The following is a 23,266-nucleotide window of genomic DNA, read 5'->3' as shown; positions in this document are numbered from 1 at the left end:
GTGCTGTTGGGGGGGGCAGTGGGCGGTAGAGGGGGGAGCAGTGGAGTTCCTAGGTGGCAGCATCTATTTATTTAGCCATGAATGGAACTGGAGGCTCAGGCCTCCAGGGCGGTAGGCAGAGAATGCTACCAATTAGGAGGTGAGCTTATAAAGGGAAATAGAAGACCTCTCCTTTGCTTGCCAATGAATTGGAATTAAAGTTAGGATTTTCATGGCGAGACAAAGAAAAAGGATCACCACTTAAAGCAAGCGTCTCTGAAAACTGACATTCCCAAAAGAGCCAGCAGGTCTCCCTTACGTGGCAAACCCAGATGGGAGCGAGCCACTCTGCCCTGCGGGAGGAGTGGGAAGAATTTCTGGAGGAGAGAAGGCGAGAGGGGCCTTGGTGCTGCCCATGAAGGCACAGCCAGGGAGAAATCCCTAGAGAATGTTCCAAAAATGGCCCATCTAGTATCAGATGGGAGGTGGCTTGCTGAGCGGTGAGCACATGTAACCCAGTCCTTGTGACCTACAAACCATCAGTAAAAATCCGGCTAATGTGCAATGCTTGTAAAAATAATTGCTTTTTAAGCAAAAAGATAGGGTTGGGTTAAGAAGATGCAGAATTATGGAGACCGGAGTACGAGAATTCGTCGAGGGCAGGAAATTGGAGCCTGAGGTGAGTGAGGAGAATAGATTCCCTTGTGATTTGCAGAGATCTCAAGGCAGGCATTAGATTTTCCCCTGGGATTGAAAATGGGGCTTTGGTTCAGACAGATGTGTATTTTAAGGAGCATGCTGACCCTGCTGACCTTGGAGCCCAGGTCATTCGTCTGAAGTGTTTCTTTTTCTGGAGCACCTGTGTATTCATCGGCTTTGTTTGTGCTCTTTGGGTCTGGGGAGGGACAGGGGAGGGGGTAGGGGTGGGGGCATTTGTAGGGCTGGCAGGTGAGGGCTGCTCTCTGCTTTGTGAGGCTGGCAAGTGCCCAAGGATAGAGTCAGTGAAGGGCAGCAAGAGCTCTTCCAGTAAACGTGAGGCTGGTTCCTGTAACCCTGAGAGTTTAAGCAAGATTTTGGCGGGATCTGATCATTTGAGAAGCATTTGCAAAGCTTCATTATAGCGTTCCCCTGTGCAGTCACATCCAGTTCCCTGGGGGAGAGCCCAGAAGCCCGGAGGCGTCGCTCTGCTCTTTCCTGGGAGAAAGGTCCCCAAGAACAGGCAGACCCGAGTTGCCCCATCTGTTGGGGTTGGGGTAGGGGTAGGGCCTCGGCAGGGCTGCGGCCCCTCCTTTCTTTCCTCCATTGCTGCCTGGCACGGCCTGGCCCTGGGAAACATCGGGTGTGCCGACTCGCTGTATCACAGGAGAGGGGAACGAGTAGGCCGACCTCCCCTGCTTGTTAGTGGGCCTCCTGCCTGTCTTGCCTCTGTGCTGGGATTCCTTCCTGAGGAAATCTTTAGTGCTCCTTGAAAGAACTCAGGGAGAGAAGCGAGAGACTCAGGAGGGGAGGGGTGTGGAGAAGGTCGGAGGGCAGGGGAGAAGGTCGGAGGGCAGGGGAGAAGATGAGGCAAAAGGCAAGAAGGGCAAGGGGGCGGGGGAGAATAGGGGTTTGAGGGAAGGTGTGGTGGGGGGAGAGGGGGGAGGGGGAGGGGGCCAGGCTGCAGAGAGCAGAGCCGTAAATGGCGGAGTCAGGGATGGAGGGCCTGGGAGTAAGGCTGACCCCCTGGCTCCTTTCATTAGGTCACACTGACCTGCATTCCCAGCCTTTTTTCTCCAAGCATTTTATGTAATGTGGTCTCTGGAAGCAGGTGACATGTCCCTTTAGGGCAGATAAGGACGCGGCTTTGGGCGGTGGCTGATACTGTATCAGGGATGTTGCAGGGCCCGAGGGGGCATGGAAGCTGTGGGGCCGGCGAAGAGGGGCCGACGTGATGACTCAGCACTGACCCGTGCACAGGGCCATCCTAAAGCGCGCATTTCATATGCGGTGAGTCACGCAACAAGGACTTGCTAGGGACAGGGAATAGGCCAGGTGCTCAGAGACGAAAATGAGCAGCGCCTCCCCACTCCCTGAAATGGCGCTCACGGTGGTTTCTGTTCAGCCGGTGGCTTCCAAGTTCTAACAGTGGCTCAGCCCTGTGTGACTTGGCCTGTATCACCTCTTTATCCCACGGGCTCCTACATTACCCTGTGCTCCCTCTGACAGCCCAGACACACTGGGTTCTGTTCTTGAAACACATCAGGCGCACTCCCATCTTGGGACCTTAGCGCTGGCCCTTCCCTCTGCCAAGAGTGTTCCTCTCCCTCACCTCTTGGCAGTTTGTGCTCAAATGTCACCTAATTCTGACCACCATGTTAAACGTGCAATGGCCCCTCTTCCTAATACTCCTGATCTCCCTCGTCTCATGCCACATTTTCTTTCTAAAGCACTTTCTCTTCCCACCATACTGTGTCATTGACTTACTTGCTGTGCTTTTATTATTTATTATCTCTTTTCCCCTGCTAGAATATCAGCTCCACTAGGACAGGAATCACTGATGCATCCCACGCCCCTAGACCACAACCCGTGGACTGTGCTACCAGATGGGACGTCATCCTGCCCATCCCCTTCCCTCACCAGGCCTTCCAGGGGGCCCATGGGCCGTGCTTTCCTCTGCCTCTTTACCCCGGCATTGTGGCATTGTATCGGGGAGATGAGTCAGGCCTTCCAAGCAAGCTTGGCCACAGGACGACCCTCCTTCCGGGGGTGCCTTTAGCAAGAGCCACGTGGCCCAGTAGGAGCGGGGACATGCTGCTGTTCTGCTCACTGCTTTGGGGAGCCTAATGATTGACTGCAGGTTTGAGAACAGCCAAGGGAACTCTTGAAAGAAGGGTTTGCATTTTGGGTCAGAGATCCAATTCTGGTCTTCCAAATATATCTAAATTTCATTCATTTGCTTAGTTCCTTTTCTCTTTCGAGACGCTTTCCAGCCATTAGTAGTCACTGCCATCGTCAGAGTCTCAAGACTCCTGTTCCCCCATGTGTTTCTGAAAATCACCAAAAAATGTTCCCATGTCGCTAGAGTCATTTCGGTTTCATACAGCTCCTCCTAACTTAGACTGTTCCGATGATCACCTTGGCCTTGGAACCCCTACTCTAGGGCTCCGTGTGGGCCAGCCCTCCAAACAAGAACACAGCCTACACTGTATCTCCAAAAAAACCAGCAGATTCAGGGCAATAGTGAGTAGATAATTTTTCCAAGGACCTGATGCTACCACAAGAAAATTATAACCCATAAAAGGGAAGCTTAAAACTCCATATCCAATGCCAGTGCTTCTAGAATCCACCGGCCATGCTTCCTCATGGTGGGAGTATCCCTAGTTGGCCCCCTTCTCCTTAGATCCAACCTGCCGCACGACTTCCTGTTCTGTTCCAGCGCTTCCTTCTCTCCTCTGCAAAGGCTTTCAAACCTCATTGTCCTTCTTTCCTTGAATTCAAGCTCTCGACCACAGCTTGGATGTCAACCAAACAGCCCCACTGGCATTTTGTCCATCACTCCTAGAAGTCGAGTCTACACCCAGCATGGGGCTTTGGTACTTGGTGTCTCCCCTTGCCTGGCTTGCTCTTCCTATAGATCTCTGTGGGCCAGACTCCTTCTTGTCACTTAGGTCTTAGCTCAAACGACACCTCCGTGGAGAAGCTGCCATGAGCTCGCAGTTTAAATGAGCTCTCGGTCTCCCCACTAACACCTTGGTGTATTTTCTTCTTGGTCCTCATCATTGTTGGAAAGGATCTTGTTTATCACTGGTTTGTAGCTGGTTTCTCATCAGCGCCCCCCCCCCCCCACCTCCACGTTATTTGCTTATTTCTGTGTCAATGCTTATTTCTATGTCCCCAGCATTAAATAGAATATAAGCCCCCTGAAAGCCGGCACCTCCTCTGTCTGTTTACCCTTTTAGCTCCAGGACCCAGAGTAGCACCTGGAACCTAACAGGTGTTCAGGAAATGGCCCATCAAATGGGCCTCCTTTGCCATGTTTTTGGTTTTTCAAGAAGAGTCAGAAATCCACATTTTAAGTGTCATCCTCTAATGTGGCAACAATTTAAAAAAATTAAAAATACTGTGATAGTCAAATAAATCATTATCTCAGATATTACTTGCCCTTCCAGCTTCCAGGGTGAGGTCACAGACACCATGTGGGGCTTCTTGGGGGCGAGGACCTTTGAGAGGACAGAGGGAGAGGCTCCTTTTCTCTGGGAAGGCAGTGGTAACCAGAGAGCCCCTCCAAGAGTGGGAACCCCTGCCAGTGTCTCTGGGGAGCTGGCAAGGTTTTGGAGGGGATGGTGCAAGACCCCAGGGACAAAAACCCAGGCCCCAGGGGGATCGGACTTTTAGTCTCCCTCTTCTAGTCACAGCAAAGTTAGATTCAAAAGGTCTTGTAGAGGGCACAGTGCTGTAACCAGTAACCAGGGGCCTCTTGACTATTTAGGGCAGCAGAAGCATCCCTGGGGCCCTTTGCACAATTCTGGGGAGGGTGTGGGGGCTGTGGTAACGTTGGTTGGATTTCCCACGGGACTGGAGTCAGAGTCAGTGAAAGTAAATAAATCTATGTGACATTTCTCATATAAGCATGTTTACAGACTAACAAATATCCTCCCCATCACTTGACATTTCGTTTTGGTCAAAATGGGGGAGACAGCTGGGCAGGGTGTTGGGGAAAGGGTAACCCCAGACCTCACACCAGCAGCGCCCCTCGTCCTAAGGTCCCCTTGGACTCTCTAGGGTCCCTCTGGCAGCATCCTGCCAGGTACGTCTCTTGGTGTATGTCTCTTGGACCCTAAGGCAGGGGGAGGGTCCAGTAGGCTTCCGCACTGCCTTCCCCAGAATCTGCAGCCACACCATTGGCCACATATATTCTAGAAGGAGGAAGGAGGTTAAGGCATTAGAGGCCTCTTATGGTCTGGAGGAGACATGACCCGGGCCCCAGTTCCAGCATCCATGACTCTATCCTCCGCATCCCTGCTTGGGAAGGGAAGTTCCCAGGCTCTGCAGGCTCAGTCCTTTTTTGGAAGAGAACGAAACCCTTCCTGACTCTCTGTGCCCTAAACACCCTGTTCCCGCACAGCCTTCCTCCTCTGTGCCCTCCCTAGAAAATGAGCTGCAGAGAAGGAAGTGAGCTGGCTCGAGCTGGCAGACAGGACGGGGCTTCCGTGCAGGGAATTTCCCTACAAGCGGAGCGTGCCACTAGAGCTGCTGTAGGGAGAGGGCCTCTCTCTGGCCAAGGCCAAAAGGGCAGGTGCATCGCCCACCTCACCCACTCTCTGTCCCCACCCCACAGACATGGCGGCCACCTGGACGGAGTTCAGGCTGCAGGACTGCCAATGGCCAGGGGCTCACTCTGTGCTGGAAGGTTTCCTTCACAAGGGAGGTGAATGCACACGGCACAGGCTAAAGGTCTCGAGTCTGCCGAGGACTGGCAAAGTATAAAATACATCATCTGCTTGGGAAGCAGAGGGAAAATATCCCCAGGCTGACTCATGCCTGGGCCTTCCTTTACAACTCAGGCCTTGCACACCTCCTCCTAGTTTTGGGCGAGTAAAGTGGAGAGAGAGACAGAGACGGAGAGACAGAGGAAAGGAGCCCAGAGGTCAGATTTGGAAGTGGGTTGGCCAGCAAACGAGATTTGGAGGACCCTGCTCATCGAGGGCAGCACCGTAACTGCCTTAGGGGTGCCCTGCCCCCAACACTGGAATTCAGACATGTCTGGGCATCTCTGGAAAATAGGCCCAGTGTTTCCACCAGGGACTCAGGAACCTCCCAGAATACTCCTCGTCCTATAAAAGTGGGAACCAAGCATCACAATTTTGACCTGGTAACAGGGTTTTATGCTTCTGAAGGGTACAGTACGGACCCAGCATCTGTCTTGCAAATCTGTCCCAGCCCCGGCCCACCTGCCTTAGGGAGACAGGGAATTAGCTGGAAGAACAAATGGAAAGAGTTCACATGAACCGCACAAGGCACTGGCTGGGAACGTTTCTGCTTCAGGAGTGGAAAAAGACAGGAGGAACTAGAAGATGAAGAAGGGGCTGGGCGGCTCTGTGTGGTTCCTCTGGTTCCACCATTAACTCCCCAGTGGGGAGTGGAGAGGGCCAGGAGTGTCACACTGATGGATGTCCCTCCATTTGGAAGAAACACCAAGGGCTTGGGAAAAAGTGTTCCTGTATGAATAACTGTACTGGGTTGATGCGAATTATCCACCCAGGCCAGGCCCTCTGAACCAGCAGGAGTTGCTAATTTTTCTGGCCTGTGGAGGGTGGATGGTGTACTAGTCTGGATTCTTTTGGGAGATGACAGAATCAGTAGTGTGTGTGTGTGTGTGTGTGTGTGTGTGTGTGAGTGTGTGTTTACAGGAAGAAGGAGACAGATATCAATGTATGTAAATTCAGTGAACAAAATTAAATTGTAAAAAAAAAATTAAATTGTAAAGATTTATATCAGGATGTTAATTCTTGGACCAATTAGTACTTCATAACCATGTAGGATCTGAGGACTATTGCCTGAACAGTGATGTTTCATATATATATATATATATATATATATATATATATGGTTTTTTGTATTGCCTGAACAATAATGTTTCATATATATATATATATATATGGTTTTTTGTATTGAAAACAGAAAAGAATGACTTACTTCTTCATTCAATAGGTAGCAAACACGTATCCACTGTATGCTGGTTCTTTACTGTGAGGGATACAAAGGGGAGTGACATGTGATACTTGTCTTCCGGGAGCCCAAGGTTAAGTGGAGGATGGCAAAGCATGGTATGATGAGTCCAATAAAGAAGATATAAGCCAAGAGCTATTGTGATCCCAGGTAGGATTAATTCTCACCTGAGGTCTGAAGAAGGCTCTATGGAAAAGGAGACATTTAAATTGTGCTTTGAAGAATGACTAGAACACTGCCAAGGAGAGTGAAGGAAAGGGATCTTCCTGTTTTGTATTGGAGGAGTGCTGGTAAGTCTAGTGTTGTTAGTGGTCTGGGTGTGCCTGCTGGGGTGGGGGAGGTGGGGCAGGGGGCAGACGGCTATAGGCGTTTGCTGGGGGGCTGGAGGCAGGAAGAAAAAGCAATAGAGAGAGCTTGGCCTGGGATGATAGGTTGTAGTAGGCAAGGCACTGAATGCTGTGCCAGAGAGCTAAGACCCCTTAGCAGGAAGTCAGTTGCCTGTTTTTAATGAAGAGAGGGGGAAAACATGGATTTTTGAAATATCCTTCTGGCAACAGAATGGATTGAAAGAAAGGCTGTTTGAGCCTGGTAAGTGAGTCTTGGTGAGAACAGAACGGTTGCAGAAGTAGTGGGAATGGATGCAAGGGGCTTCCCTGAGAGAAGCCTGAAGGCAGGACCCGGTGCCAGAGGGAAGAGGTAGTTGTGGTTGGTGTGGAGGAAGTCAGTCACGAGTTTACCTGTCTATCTCTATGTTAACAGCGCGTTCTACCTGTGTCAGAGGCTCTTCTAGGTTTCCTGTTCTCCCTCTGTTTGGGGGGTGGGGGTCATTGAAGGCAGAATTGGGGTTATCTTTGTGTCCCCCTCAGCCTTCAGATCAGAGCTGTGACCCTGTGAAGGTAGAATGTATAAATGTCTGTGGCATGCAAATCACACGACAGAAGGTCTAACTGTTGCTCTGTGGGTGTGATACCTGGTGCCTGAAGTGAAACTTTATGTAAAATACACACGTGGGAGCAGAGAATCTGTGCGGGAGATCCCGCCGGACATCCCGGTGTGGTCACCTCACGGGGCCACACCTGGACTGTGGAGAGAGCCCTGAACAGCGACAGGAGGTGGGGATAGGACGTGACACTCATCCTGTTCCATCCTGGGGAAGCTCCCTTCAGTCAGAAGACAGTCTGGCTCGTGTTTCTGCTGAGGGGATGGTGGGCTCTGGCTGCTCACCGGCCCAGGAATCACCACTCTGGTGGTCCACAGGGGCCACCAAAACAGCCGGAAGTCATCATGGATTAGAAGTTCCTGGGGTCACCACTGGGGGGCACTTGTCTGGCAGAGTGAGGAGTGTAGACTAAATAGTCTCTTCTTTATATTTGCTTTAGTTTTTTTTTTTGTTTTTTTTTTTTTTTTTAGAGAAAGTAATGTATGGCTCATTGTAGAAAATTTGCAAATAAATACAATTGAAAAAAGGTAAATAAAAGCACCCATTTCCCTTTAGGTACATTTAGTGGGTGCCACATTTTTATGATTGTTGGTCAGTATGTTCTAACCCTCTGTGTAAGGTATACATATGCATGCGTTACCACATACATGGTATGCCACACCCTGTGCCACATGTATGTCCATTACCAAGTACATGGTGCTTTTTGTTACCTCAGTTAATCACCAGGGTTCTCATCTAGTCTTATTTTAAAGAGGTACAGGATCTCATCCTTTTTTTTTTTTTTTTTATAAGATTTTATTTCTTTAAGAGAGAAAGAGAAGGAGCAGGGGAGAGGGGTGGAAGCAGGGTCACTGTTGAGCAGGGAGCCCAATGAGGGACTTGATCCCGGACCCTAAGATCGTGACCTTAACCAAATGCAGCTGCTTAACTGACTGAGCCACCCAGGCACCTCCGAGAAACACAACATCTCATCTTGGGGCCCTCTTTCTTGTCCACGAAGACCAGGGGCTCATGTTGCCCAAAGGGATCCGGAGATGCTTTCAAGATAGGTGGTGGTAAGGCAGCATCTGATCTGTGCTATGCTGTTTGTTTGTCTCACTGCCACGTGGCACCACTGTTGACAACTATTTGCCAGTGCTCTTCTGTCTTTACAGGTCTTGACTATTGTCACTACTGTTGAGGAATGGCATGCTTAAGCTCCAAAATCACAGCTCTCTAAGTTCACATTCTACTCCCAAGCATCATTCCCAAGTGCTACCATGGCTTTGGAGACTGTGCCACAAGGCTCCTTCTGCCTCAACCATGTGCTACGCCAGAACTGGTCCAGCCCCATGAATCTTGGGCTCCTATATGAGCCTGGGTCCCTAGCATGGTGTTCCTTTGCTTTGGTGTCTTTGGGGACTTGGAATCATCTTTTGCCAAAGAAACATGGTGAGGGCTACTGCCGTTTTCCCTTGTTTTATTTTAATTTTAAGATTTATTTGTTTAGGGGTACCTGGGTGGCTCAGTGGGTTAAAGCCTCTGCCTTCGACTTGGGTCATGGTTCCGGGGTCCTGGGATCTAGCCCTGCATCGGGCTCTCTGCTCGGTGGGGAGCCTGCTTCCTCCTCTCTCTCTGCCTGCCTCTCTGCCTACTTGTGATCTCTGTCTCTCAAATAAATAAATGAAATCTTTAAAAAAAAAAAAAAAAGATGTATTTGTTTATTTAGGGAGAGAGCACTTGGGGGGGGAAGGGACAGAAGGAGAGGGAGAGAGAGTCTTAAGCAGACTCCAGGAGCCTAATGTAAGGCTCCATCTTGAGACTCTGAGATCATGACCTGAACAGAAACGAAGAATCAATGCTTAACCAACTGTGCCACCAAGGAGCCCCTCTCTCATTTTAAATCTTGGGGGAAAAGTTGTGGGAGTCTAGGTTTCTTCCCAGAAGACACTGAGTTTCTTAGGCAAATTGGTCCTCTTCTTTCCCCAAAACTCGTTCCGCATGTGAAGGAGTATTGGTCAGGCTATGAAAAGTTCAGTTGTGTTGTTTTCCAAGGAATGTGTCCTTGGAGATCTTCTGCAAGATGGAAGATAGGACAAACCCATTGGGTAGCTGTGTGACTGGTTGGAAAGTTATCCAATCCGTCTGCCTAGGCAGAGAAGCAAGAGTCATGACTGGCACATGGTTATATGGAGCTTCCCTTTGGGGTCAAATAAAATCCACTTGTCTCCTTGCCCAAGAGCTGTCCTGGTGATTCGGGTGTCTCTGCACTCAGGGGGCAGGCTTGGAATGCCAAACATTGCCTTCCAGGGCATTGATGAAGTACCCATCCAGCTCCTTCAGTCGTCAGTTTAAAAAATGGAAATGCTTCCAAATCCCAGAGCTGAGGAGCTTGATCTGAATGATAATTGTGTATGTGTAATTGAGGTACTCTACCTTCAAAACACAATCTTATCGTTTCTTCCCACTGAGGTGCAGGCCACTATCATTGCTCTTTCAGACAATCACAGTAACCTTCCAGCAGCTCCTCTGTGCTTTTCTGCTTCTCCATGAATGCTCAGAGTCTTCCGATGCTTTCCCACAACATACTAGAATAAAATCCACGCTCCCCTCTGTGATACGAAGGTCTCCACCATGTGATCCATTCACCTCCCCAGGCTCCTCCTTCCCCTCTTCCCTCTAGCCACACTGCCCACTTGCTCTGTCCTGTGGAGTCCAAGCCTCTTTCTCCCTCAAGTCTTTTACACATGCTTTCCCCCGCTCCTGGAACATTCTTCCTCTATTTCTCCACACAGTTCCTTTGCTTGATTTATTTAAGTCTTTGCTGCACAAAAGTCACTCCTTCAGAGAAAACCTTGAAAGTAGACACTGCTCCCTGCTACGCCCTGCCTCCTCCCTACCCACCCCCTGTCATGCTCTACCCCTGCCTCATACTTCGTTTTCTTCATAATTCTTACTATTACCATGCCTCACCCCCCCTTTTTGTTTTATTGAATCGTTTCCTTATTTGTTGCCTGTCTTCCTGGCATTAGAGTTGAACTTCCTCATGAGCAGCGCCATGGCTGCCCTTTTTGGTGGCGGAATCCACTGGGCCTAGAACTGTGGCACAAAGTGGATGCTTCATGAACAAATCTTACATAAATGAATATATGATGCCATTTCTCAAGTTATGGAAGTTAGGAAAATTGCTTTCTTTGACGTGGAGTCAGTAGTCTCTCCTTTACAGAGTACTACTTGGCTACCTTCCGCAGTTCTTAGCAGTGTCCATGTAGAGGAGGTTAAGCATAGGTACATAGACCCACATATACAATGTAACTATGAAATGGATAGACAGAGACATAATTAGGGTTTTTTCCCCCTGAAATTTCAAACCATGGTTTGGGACAGTTTTCAGCCAGAATCTGCTTTACCTTTGGGCATTCCTGCAAAAGCTATGTATTTTTGGCCATTGCTCTGGTAGATTCTTCAGGAGGAATTTGTGAGAAAGCAGTTTGATTTCTGAGTGACCCACCTTCCTTATTGGGGCCTCCCAAAGGCTTCTAACCTTTTAGGTTTCAAAATGGGAATGGTAAAGAACTCAGTTAGGGTTTGGCCAGATGGTTCTGTTCCATGCGATGTTGTTTGGGGTCCTTTACTCGTCTGCATTCAGCTGGTGCCTAAAATGGACTGGGAGGTCTGAGAAGGCTTTGTTCACATGTCTGGTTCCTTCATGCTCCTCTGTGAGGCTTTTCTCTCTCTTCACATGACAGATGGGGCTTCCTCATAGTCCCATGGACTTTCCCCATGGAGGTCCCAAGCTAACTGAGCTTTTGCATGAGGACTGGTTTCCAAGAGGGGCCAGCTCTCCAAACATTGACTTGTAACCTTCACTCAATTACTTTTTAGCTTGTGAACCTGGGAAAATAGTTTTAATTCTCTAAGCTTAAACTTCCTCATCTATAGAATGGGTATAATAACACATGTCTTGGGTAACTGGAAGATAGAACCCCAGAACCCCAGGACCCAGAAGTTTGCAAGGATGGAGAGTGGGGAGAATAATTTTTCCCTTCCTTCCCACTTATAGGAGCTACTTACCGGAGCGGGATCTCTGAGCAGACCTGTGATCTGGAACATGTAAAAGAACAATTGCTATTTCAAAGCTTCTCTTTCAAGCTGTCTCTTTGTGTTACTTGGGGTGGAGCCCAGGGTAGAAACTCACATTAAAGTGGCCTTCGTGGCCACTGAAGGCAAAGTGCAGAGGGATGAGGTGAGACCAACAGGACCCGGAAGTTCCCTACATCATGAAGTAACAGAAAATGTTTGATTTTTGGCCCTGGAACTCAGAGGACAGACAGGAGGAGGGAAAGCTCCCAATGGAAGGTTGAGGTCCCAGATCTGCGGCCGCCGAAGGACAAGCTCAGGATGGGGTCAGCAGGGCTGCCATCTTGCCTGATGTGTAATGTTCTACTCAGTTGGCTTCCTTTTCCTTAATTGCCTCCATTTGCCCTAACCCTTCAGGAAAAGCTTTGTGTTGGTGCTGTATGGAGACCTCAGGGGGAGGAGCCCTGTCTAGTTCTCACTGGAAAAGGAGAGGGGACAGCATATTGGGAGGGAGGAGGTGAGGGGAGGTAAGGAATGAGCTGACTACAGGAGTTTGAAGAACATTTGCGTACACCTTGTAAATCCTGGAAAGGATACTAGAATTCTCTAATTTAGCGTGTTAGGTAGGGGCTCAGACTGTTTCACTGGGGGGTAGCTGACCCCAGGAGGCAGGTAATATTGCTAATAATTTGGTGATGTACGTAGAGAAATTGACCCACAGCTGACTTCCCTTAAGTGAAGACTTCTATTCAGAGTTTAAGTGACTTGCTAAGGGAGATCAAGCTAGGTCTGGCAGCTGGAATTCAAATCTAGATTTGTCTGAGTTTAAAGTCTTCACTTTTTACACTGTTCCACATTTCCTTCAAGTACTACATATTTGCCACTAAATCTTTTTAGAATAATAGAGCTAAATAAAAGAGCCAGTGTGGGGCGCCTGGGTAGCTCAGTGGGTTAAGCCTCTGCCTTCAGCTCAGGTCATGATCTCAGAGTTCTGGGATCAAGTCCCGCATTGAGCTCTCTGCTCGGCGGAGAGCCTGCTTCCTCCTCTCTCTCTCTCTCTCTCTCTCTCTCTCCTCTCTCTTTCTCTCTCTCTGTGCTTACTTGTCATCTCTCTCTGTTAAATAAATAAAATCTTAAAAAAAAAAAAAAAGAGCCAGTGTGGCGGCAGCTTGCAGCCAAGTTAAATGATGACTCACCCTAGGTCACCCAAGGCAAGGCAGGGACATTCTTAAAGCTGGCTGAGAATTGCCCAAGTACACTTTCTCCTGATTATTCTGAGGTCAAGACTCCAAGGATTAGCAGGCTCTAAAGTCCTTCTCTGTTCCAGCTATTTTAAAATCTTGTTTATATGCTAATGGTACTCCACCCTCAGCTGGCCTGCTATCATCTGTCAAGTAAATAGTGACCATAATGAGAAAAGAAACCAGAAATGCAAATGAAGAAAGACAGAGAGTGTGAGCGCGCAGGAGCCAGCTTAGCAGAAACGTACAAATTCCTGCTCAGAGCCACGTTGTCTCCTATCTAAACTCACACCTTTATTTTTTATTTGCTCTGGCATAAGAAGGTTTCCTTGCATTAGTAATGATACTGTTAATGTTTTATAAAGTAAAAAGTCTTAGCCACAGTGAAATCCTCCCTCAATAAATGGAGGAATCCTAAACTTAACTGCAATGGATATAGAGTTGAATCAGGCTGTCATTTCTTCCTATCAAGGCCCTGAGCATTCTTTGGGGGGTGTTAGTGACATCTACCCCGCTTCTGTTGTTAATATATATTCCTCTGATTCCCCAGAGAGATTTCAGAAGACCCCTCAACCTCCTTTTTTTAACTGATATCTGAATCTCCTCAGAGTCTCAATTTTGTTTTCAGTTTCCACCAATAGCAACTGATCATACTTCTAAATTCCATGCAGGATTCTTCCTAGAAAAAAGGTTGCTGTTCTCCCGGCTTTCACATCAACATCCAGACAGTCCTCATCAATCTTCAGGTAGAAGCTCTTTTCCCTTCCAGGTCATACCACCCACTTATACCATGTTCTTTGCCTCCAGGTCTCGTTAATTTCTTTCCGTCACTGATGATTTTGGGATGGTTGTCAGTCACTCTCATTTATTTCATATGCAATCTTAGGATATTGGAGCACTTGTTATACATCCAGTCCAGCAACCCAGTCTTCAAACTCCTGGACATTGTTAACTCCAATGCCTTTTATCTCTCTTTTCTTCAACCAATCTTGCTTGGGCAACACCGTTGTATCCTATTCTCTGGTCACAACGTCCTGTTCTCACACTATCTTTCCCATTAGACTTTGGCCTCATATTCATATTCTGTTTCTTAACCACATCATTTTCTTGCTGTTTATCTGAAACTTTATGACTCCCCTTTTCTTCTATACAACCGGGATCCCATGGGTTATACAGAGATCTGAACCACTCTTTCATAAGAATCTTTGGTTTCGATCCTTTATTTTTCTATCTTATCATCCATAAAATCCCAACTTAGAACCAATGGTACTATTACTCTCTAGCTTCTTTGTTCTTGTTCTTGAGTATATATATACATGTTGGTTGGCATGTTGAAGAGTTCATAGTCTCTCATCTCAGCTTGTCCCTTAGCACTATTTCTTAATCTTTTGTCTTTAGTCAACTCTTTTTCTCATTTCCTCAGTGACTTTCAAATCCTACCTATTTCCTCAAACTTCGTGCTTAAACTTTGTTCCTTTACTGTCAGCAATAGTCGAAAAAACTAAGGAAATTAAGCATAACCTCTATCCCTTGAACACAAACTTTTCTACATTTATCCATACTGTGGCAGACACTTTTGGTTGCCTACCCAACAACTGTGCTCACCCATTCTTTCTTGATAACAGAACCCTGATTTTTACAGGTATTTGATGGCTGTGTTCTTCAGGGTGGTTGGGCTCTTATCTAGCCCAAGTGGTTGAATCATAATTAGCCTAACCTAATTTTGACTATTTCACTTCCTTTTTCAGTATTGGCTTAGCCATGTGAAAAAATTCTGGCCATTGAATGGAAGTCTGTGGAGGGGCTTCTGGGAAAATTTTTCTCCTGCTCGAAATGGAGCTTAAGGAAGAGTTTTTTTTCCTGGATTTTGGATATTGTTCTGTGGAACACTGTGGTCTGGAGATACTGCTGTAATCTTTTGACCATGGTGGGGATTAGCTGGTGTGTTCAGGATGCCAGTGCAGAAACCTGGAGAGAGCTTGGGTCCTTAATGATGTTGTTAAGTCACTAAATTAGCAGCATTTCCTATAACTATCCTGCTCCTTGACATCTTTTTTTTTTTTTAATTTCTTTTCGGTGTTCCAGAATTCATTATTTATGCACCACACCCAGTGCTCCACGTAATACGTGCCCTTCATAATACCTATCACCAGACTCACCCAATCCTTTGCCCCCTCCCCTCCAAAACCCTCAGTTTGTTTCTCAGAGCCCTCAGTCTCTCATGGTTCATCTTCCCTCTGATTTACCCCAACTCACTTCTCCGCTCCATCTTCCCATGACCTCCGTGTTATTCCTTATGCTCCACAAATAGGTGAAACCATATGATAATTGACTCTCTCTGCTTGACTTATTTCACTCAGCATAATCTCTTCCAGTCCTGTCCATGTTGATAGAAATTTGGGTATTCATCCTTTCTGATGGAGGCACAATATTCCATAGTATATATGGACCATATCTTCTTTATCCATTCATCCATTGAAGGGCATCTTGGTTCTTTCCACAGTTTGATGACTGTGGCCATTGCTACTATGAACATTGGGGTACAGGTGGTCCTTCTTTTCACTACATCTGTATCTGTGGGGTAAATACTCAATAGTGCAATTGCAGGGTCATAGGGAAGCTCTATTTTTAATTTCTTAAGCAATCTCAACACTGTTTTCCAAAGTGACTGTGCCAACTTGCATTTCCACCAACAGTGTAAGAGGGTTCCCCTTTCTCCACAACCTCTCCAACACACGTTGTTTCCTGTCTTGCTAATTTTGGCCATTCTAACTGGTGTAAGGTGGTATCTCAATGTGGTTTTAATTTGAATCTCCCTGATGGCTAGTGATGATGAACATTTTTTCATGTGTCTGATAGCCATTTGTATGTCTTCACTGGAGAAGTGTCTGTTCATATCTTCTGCCCATTTTTGGATATGATTATCTGTTTTGTGTGTGTTGAGTTTGAGAAGTTCTTTATAGATCCTGGATATCAACCTTTTGTCTGTACTGTCATTTGCAAATATCTTCTCCCATTTCGTGGGTTGCCTCTTTTTTTTGTTGCCTGTTTCCTTTGCTGTGCAGAAACTTTTGATCTTGATGAAGTCCCAAAAGTTCATTTTCGCTTTTGTTTTCTTTGCCTTTGAAGACATATCTTGAAAGAAGTTGCTGTGGCTGATATCGAAGAGGTTACTGCTTATGTTCTCCTCTAGGATTCTGATGGATTCCTGTCTCATATTGAGGTCTTTTATCCATTTCGAGTTTGTCTTTGTGTACAGTGTAAGAGAATGGTCGAGTTTCATTCTACATATAGCAGTCCAATTTTCCCAACACCATTTATTGAAGAGACTGTCTTTTTTCCACTGTATATTCTTTCCTGCTTTGTTGAAGATTATTTGACCATAGAGTTGAGGGTCCATATCTGGGCTCTCTGCTCTGTTCCACTGGTCTATGTGTCTGTTTTTATACCAGTACCATGCTGTCTTGGTGATCACAGCTTTGTAGTAAAGCTTAAAATCAGGCAACGTGATGACCCCAGTTTTATTTTTCTTTTTCAACATTTCCTTAGCAATTTGGGGTCTCTTCTGGTTCCATATAAATTTTAGGATTGTTTGTTGACATCTTGATAAAATAATGTTTCCTTACTGTTTAAGATTCTTTGGTTGTATTTTCTGATTTTTGCAGCAAAAAACATTGCAGATATTATACTCCCTTCTCGTCCTGGAAGGTTCTCTTCTCATTTCAAGGTCAATCTCTCCACTGGTGCTCTTGATCCTGTTGTCTACTGCCTTTTCTGGAATTTGTCACATGATTTATCACCCTCCATTCTGTGTCTTCTTTTCCCCCTCTAAGTCTACCAACTTGCTCAAGTTTCCTCCAATGTTAAAATCTTTTCTTGAATCCACATCTTCTTCTATAAGTGGGCTATACTTTCTGTCTCTACTTCTCCACTTCCCATTTCTTTTCATCTCACTCAGCTTGGCTTTTGGCTCCATCATTTCCATTCAGATGGTCTAGTTAAATTTACCAGTGATTTCTTAACCTCCACATCCAATGAGATGTTTAAGATATCACATTTTGCTATATTTTAGTGAATTTGATGCAAGTTATTGAATCTCTTTAGTATTTTGGCTTGCATATGGCCTCACTTTCCTGTTTTTTTTTTTTTTTATGATTTTTTTCCTCTAGATCTTTTGCAGTTGGACAGTCTTCTCTCCCGATTCTTCTGACATTTTGGTGTTCCATAAAGTTATGCCATTGGTTCAGCTCTCTTCTCATTCTTCACATTCTGTCTGGATCCAAAATTATGGTTTAAATCATCACCTTGCTGCTATTAACTCCCAAATCTCAACCCCCTGCTTGACCTGCATATCCTTCTGTTGAGTGGCTTGTTAGAAACTATACCTAGATGCCACTCAGAGACCCCCTCCCCAACCCAACGTGGTTGTTCTGAGTCCAAACTTCCTTCCTCCTATATTCTCTCTCTAGATATGGTGGCCCCACAATTTACTAACCAATTCAGTAAGACATCTGAGGGCCATCCTGAACATCTCCCTTTTTTTCCTTCTCCCTACTCAATCTACTACCAAATGTGGTTGCTTTTGCTTCCTACATAGCTCTCAGTCCTATCCTTGCTTCTTCATTCCCACAGCAACTCCCCTAGTTCAGGCCCTTATCACCTCTCTTGTAACCACAACTATGACTTCCTGATAGCTGTCCCTACCTCCTCCAATTCATTGCATACCTCTGCCAATTCATCCTCTACAAAGCTTGCAGAGAGCTGTATCTTCATAAATAAGTTTGGCTATGATATGCCTTTGACTGAATTCTGCTTATGGCCCCCCATTTTTCATTTACAGAGCGAAGTGCACATTCCTTAATGTAGCACACGGGGTTCTTCATGAGTGACCCTTGCTGCTCTGCTGGGTGGGTTCTACAGGTTGTCTCCTGGCATGCACCTCACAATTTATTCTCCAGCAACAGAATGATTGATTTGTTCCAAATGTATGCCTTGTTATTTCTCAACACACACACAGCCTTTTGCTTAGCTAATTCTGTAAACTGGATGCCATGTCTTAATTCTACTATTAGATTCTGCCATTTCTATCACTATAGTTTAACCACATTATGATAGAATGTTCTTACACCTGTCAAGAGCAGTCTTATTAATATTTGGGCTGCCAGTGACCAGCCTATAGTAGGGATTCCTGACACATAGTACAGGTTCCTTAATATTTGTTGAGTGAGTAAATGGATGAAAAAACATATCCTCTAAGGAGTTCAGTCTCCTGAAACTGTCTGTGTAGACTCCCTCTGTAGCTTTGACTCAGAACTTGAGGAGTGAACTAACAACTGTGCCTACGGGTACCTCCGAGACCACCTTGTCACTGTTCCCGTATTTCACATCCTATTGTAATTCTCAAATTGTTTTGTCACTCCTCTGGTGCTGGAATAATAGAAGGATTTCTCCACAGATAAACGAGTAGGAAATAGTAAAAACAGCATGATTCTGGGATTTCTTATATAAAATTAACATGCATGTAAATAAACTGCTATGCTTACTTTGGGGCTATCACAGAGGATGTTGCTCGCTGCTTTTCTTTTTTTTCCCCTATACCTCCCTATTCTCCCACTCAGTTGAGGGGGAAGGGAGATGACTCCTTAAGAGAAGGAGATTCTTGGAGCTGGAGGAGGCTGAGAGACATTGCAAACTTTGCTTCTTCCTGGATTTACAGAGCACTGCATTAGGATAGGAGACTTTTCCAGTTTAAAAATATTTCTAGGGGTACCTGTGTGGCTCAGCCGTTAAGTGTCTGCCTTTGGCTCAGGTCATAATCCCAGGATCCTGGGACAGAGTCCTGCATCAGGCTTCCTGCTCAGCAGGAAGACTGCTTCTCTCTCCCCCACTCCCCCTGCTTGTGTTCCCTCTCTTGCTCTCTCTTTCTCCCTCTCTCTCTGTCAAATAAATAAAAATCTTTTTAAAAAAATATTTCTATTTTTCTGATGCTTACTCTCCTTACCCTCTATCCTCCTGAACCTACATGAAAAATTTAGAGCAAGTTTAGTCCCGGGAACACTGGAATACATGAATTTAGATGTATTGTCTTGTGTACCCTCCATCCCTGAACATAGAAAGAGAAGGAGGGCCCTTCTATCAGCAAATTAATGGCAGAATTTCAGGTCAGAGAGAAGAAAATGTACGAGGTTAGACAGACCTTTTGTTGATTAATGTCTTCAGACCACATTACAGAAGCAATTACCTACCTGACCTGTTAATCAGGATAGGGAAACATTTGTCTTTGAGCAATACATTTTAAGATTCTTCAGACTTCCTGCATATTCTGTCCAACCACAAAGATTTCTCAAAGCAAACTGAGGGGGCAGGAGTGGTAGTGATAAAATTTTAGGTTTTTCTTTGCTACCCAGAAGCTTCTAAATGCAGGCTGCTCCTGAGGTTGAGAGAGAATTCTAAACTGGGAAATATAGTGTGTGAGGACAAGGACAGCAGGGGCACTTGCTAATAAGTAGCAGACTCTATTCTTCCTCTTGTCATTTGCTGTAGAAACATGAATCATGACCACATTTTTCCAGATCAGGGAGGGCCTCAGAGTCACCCATAGATGCTCCCTTGCATGCCAACATGTGCCTTGTCAGATGACCTGAGCATGACTATCAGCTGTCCAAATGCTCTTTCCCTACTTTCAGGGCATGGAAATGGAAAAATCCCAAGAAAACACTGCACTGGAGTCTAAGACCCTTAGGCCGGGTTTCCTTAGCTGCTTCATATGAGATAAAAGGAATTGGAGAACACTAATGGAAGTATCATACTTGGAAGCAATAGCTTTACAAAAACATGAGATTATATGTTTCAGGATGGGAGTCCTGAGGGATGAAGTGGGAGGAGTAAGGGGGATATTTCCCCTTCGCCGTCCTTCTATCCTTGCCCCAAGTTGCTCAAGAGAGATCAAATCTCAAAAGTGCAAATGCGGCAGTGTATTTTGTGTAAGAAAACATTACTCAGCTTTTGATTCTAAATAGTTATGATCCTTCAAATAGGATAATCTTGTAAAAATGTCCAAAATACAGGTGAGCCATAGAGTAGGACCCACCAAATCCTTCATTAGGAGACCTATAGGTTTTTAAATCAACGATCAATGATTGAGCTCCCCAATTCATTTTACAAAGCAATCATGATTTTAATCTCAAGATCTTCACCAAGAACTTCACCAAGAAAGAAAACTTTAGATTATTTTCATTTTAGATGTAGGTACAAGATTTTTAAATAAAATATTAGTAGAGAGACTAGTTGCCCATCCAGTTGATGGAGTCCTAAAAAGGGGATGGGAAAGGAAGAGGTGAGTAGCAAAACATTAAAGAGAAACTCGGCTCGTGTCATTATTTTAGACCAAAGCAGGCCCTAGTGAATTAATTAAGTGAAGAAATGAGATCTAAGAAGGCTGCAGAAAACTCTGAAGCTATGTCATCAAAAATGGTAGGACTGGGTAAAAGAAGTGAATTTGAATGCCAAAAGCTGACATACCTTTATGTCAATGCCTACTAACCTATATAGAAATGAGAGCTGGATAAAGGAACTAAGTACAAATGAATCAATGGTATTTGAGAGGTAGTTTTAGTAATCAGGATAACTGAGATCCACCCCAGTGCAGCTACTAGTTTGGTATGAGACCTTAGAGAAGTCACTTGACTTCTCCATGAAATGAGGTAGTTAGTTGATCTAGATCAACACTTCCCAAACCTCAGTCTGCATATGAACCACCTGAAGATTTTGTTAAAATGTGGATTCCAGTTCAGTAGGTCAGGGGCAGGCCTGAGATCCTACATTTCTTTTTTTCTTTTTCTTTTTTTTTTTTTTTTAAAGATTTTTATTTATTTATTTGACAGACAGAGATCACAAGTAGGCAGAGAGGCAGGCAGAGAGAGAGGAGGAAGCAGGCTCCCTGCTGAGCAGAGAGCCCGACGTGGGGCTCGATCCCAGGACCCTGGGATCATGACCTGAGCGGAAAGCAGAGGCTTTAACCCACTGAGCCACCCAGGTGCCCCGAGATCCTACATTTCTAATAAGCTTTTAGGTTATGGCATGTTGCTGATCTGCAGATCACACTTTGTGTAACAAGGGTCTAGATAATCTCTGTGTTTCTTCCGGTTCAATCAAACATGGTTTTATTATGTGCTCTTTCACAGGCAATCAGCTAAAAACCTTAAATTATAGGAATGAAGGTAAAGCAATGGCCAGAGTTACTGTAGTAAATAAGAAAGCCATGTTCTTCTTTACTACATGTCAGTAGAATGGACCTAGCAATGAAATTTGACCTAATGACTCAGTGAATAAGAGGGTAAGGGAACAGATCTCTGTCCAAAAGTATGTGACAAGAGAGAGAAGAGCAATGGAGAGATATTCAGGACTCTCGTGAGAGGTGAAAGTGCTTGATGGAGCATCCTTCATAATCCAAAGGGAAAAAAGAGCTGGATGACTGTTAGTTTCTTTTAGTTCCCTCTGCATCCTCTGGATTCATCTGGAGAACATATTGTCACTATGATCACTGACCCTCCTTCCTGCACCACCCAGCTTCTCTAGAATGCAAAGACAAGTGGTGGGCTTAAATGTGTACATTACAGAGAATTCAGAAAAGCAGCCCAGGTACTGACTGACTGACAACCTGGTCCTCAGTTTAGGGCCAGGCACCAGCGGGGAGGATCCACAAGATCAAGGTTTTTCTGAGAACTTGGGGCTGGGGCAGGAGGAGAGGGTGGGAAGGTTCCAGTGTGATGAGCACTCAGCGTGCCTTCAAAACCAGAAATCTTCCTTCAGTCAGGTATTCATTGGAAAATTACTTTAGTTTAATGACAATAATGATTTAGTAAACCATTTATATTACGAAAAAAATCTGTGGGGTAAATAGAGACAGGCATGGCTAGCCAGTGTGAAATAAGAGGCTAAGATTAGGCAGGTTAAGACCACCAGCTAGTAAGTGAAAACTAGATTAGAACTCAGGTCTCTTCACTTTTAGTCAGTGGAGTTTCCTTTACAGTGTGTCTATCTAGCACTATATGTATTTACCCATAATGGATTTTGACATTTTTCTCATAGTCCATTAACCTTACATACCAATTATGTGTATAAAATTACCAGATGCTTTGTTCTGTTATTTCATAGTAAGATGTTTTAGAAAATAATCTGCCATATTGGTGGGAGATTATTACTCATTGCCAATCCCAGAACATTTCCCTTTTCTTCTTTGCTGACAGATTTTCTTATCCTCCTCTAAGAGTTCATGTTCTTCAGCAGAGACTGGACTCTTTGTCAGACTTACGGTATTGTATCTTGATTGGTCTAAGCTAATCAGGATGGTGTCTATCATTTGTCAAGTGATTGGCAAGTTGAGATAAGGGCATGTGATGCAATTGTGGCCAATGAGTTGTGAGGGGAAGTTGTTTCTACTTTTAAAAAGGGATGTGTTACAACCATAGCCTCTTTTCTTTCTCTGGACTCTGTTTACACAGGTGATGCCTAGAACTGTGGGAACATCTTGAAACTACGAGGGGATGATGTTTGACACAATGAGAGTAGCAGAAGAGAGAAATGAAAAGAACCTTGGTCCGTGATGATGTCACTGAGCCACTGATTCAACCAAACCCAGGACTGCTCTTCCTTTGGACTTTTAGCTTGACTTTCTTTTATTTGCAGTGGAGAGTCCCCCAGTGGATAGAAACAAACTAAGAATAGCTCGTCTAAACTGGCATCAGATGACCAGGATTGGAATCTCAGCTATATCATCAAGTAGCTTTGTTACTTTGGGCAAGCCACTTTCTCTACAAGAATTTTATTCCTTGTAAAAATGGAGATAATAAAATAATCACTTCATTATGTATTCAAAAGCTCTCTTATAAACTGTGAAAGCACCTGAAAATTGTTGTTACTGTCATTACTGTTATCTTTACTAATTGTCCATGATATGTAATCATAACCAGGCTCCATCATAAACCATCTGCAATGAGAATGTTGGTGTTTCTAGGAAAATCTATGCATCCTGAGACATTTGTACCTTCCCTTTCTTCTAAGGGAACATGAGAAAAGCTAGGCTGGTTACAGTTTCGGGGTGGGGGAGATTGTTAAAAAATATGAGTTCAGCATCTCATGACAAGCAGAAAGGGGCTCATCAGACTTTTTTTGGGGAAAACATTCCAGGAGAGTGTTTCCAGTGACGTCAGTGCTTAAGTGGGGTATAACACACCAGGTAAATTTCCCCTCCCCTTTCCTTTGCACTGAGAAGGGGAGAGCTCCACAGATTTCAAGTGAAAGGTCATGACTCTGATGTATGGAAGAGCAATAAACCTGG

The 23,266-nt window shown here is 45.2% G+C and overlaps 1 long non-coding RNA gene across 1 annotated transcript; it reads left to right on the top strand.

Moving 5' to 3' along the window:
- The first annotated feature begins 382 nt into the window (after positions 1–382).
- On the top strand, positions 383–22,827 carry LOC132026106 (uncharacterized). The gene is made up of 4 exons (XR_009406772.1): positions 383–658; positions 6,670–6,977; positions 8,782–9,058; positions 22,431–22,827. It is a non-coding gene; the product is annotated as an uncharacterized LOC132026106 (long non-coding RNA).
- The last annotated feature ends 439 nt before the right edge of the window (positions 22,828–23,266 follow it).

This window comes from Mustela nigripes, chromosome 10 (assembly GCF_022355385.1).
Source record: "Mustela nigripes isolate SB6536 chromosome 10, MUSNIG.SB6536, whole genome shotgun sequence".
NCBI classification, from domain to species: domain Eukaryota; kingdom Metazoa; phylum Chordata; class Mammalia; order Carnivora; family Mustelidae; genus Mustela; species Mustela nigripes.
This window is presented reverse-complemented; position numbering and strand designations above follow the sequence as displayed.